Source organism: Polypterus senegalus, chromosome 16, assembly GCF_016835505.1.
Source record: "Polypterus senegalus isolate Bchr_013 chromosome 16, ASM1683550v1, whole genome shotgun sequence".
Lineage (NCBI taxonomy): Eukaryota > Metazoa > Chordata > Cladistia > Polypteriformes > Polypteridae > Polypterus > Polypterus senegalus.
Window position 1 is genome coordinate 30,947,270 of NC_053169.1, and position 355 is coordinate 30,947,624.

The following is a 355-nucleotide window of genomic DNA, read 5'->3' on the forward strand; positions in this document are numbered from 1 at the left end:
ATGGCTTGCTACTGCTTTAACTCTCCTATGCCAGGTAATTCTCATATCCTAGATCTTCTTCCTCTTTCTAAGGATACCATCCAAATGATTTGAAGGCTAAAATGGACGAGCAATTCTCAGTCCTTCACTTTTTTCTCTTCACTTTCCTTCCAGGTATTTAATTAAATCCAATAGTGCATGATAAATACACACAGGTGTAAATTGTAACAAGCTAAATGGAGAAATGCTGGTCTCTTTTGTCATTTGCATGTCATTGCTAATTAGGAGCAATTAAAAAACAAGAATACAGCTGTTTAGGACTATAATAAGCAATAAGGGTTCAAAAGCAAAGACCTGCAGCCACTGCAGCCCTCCA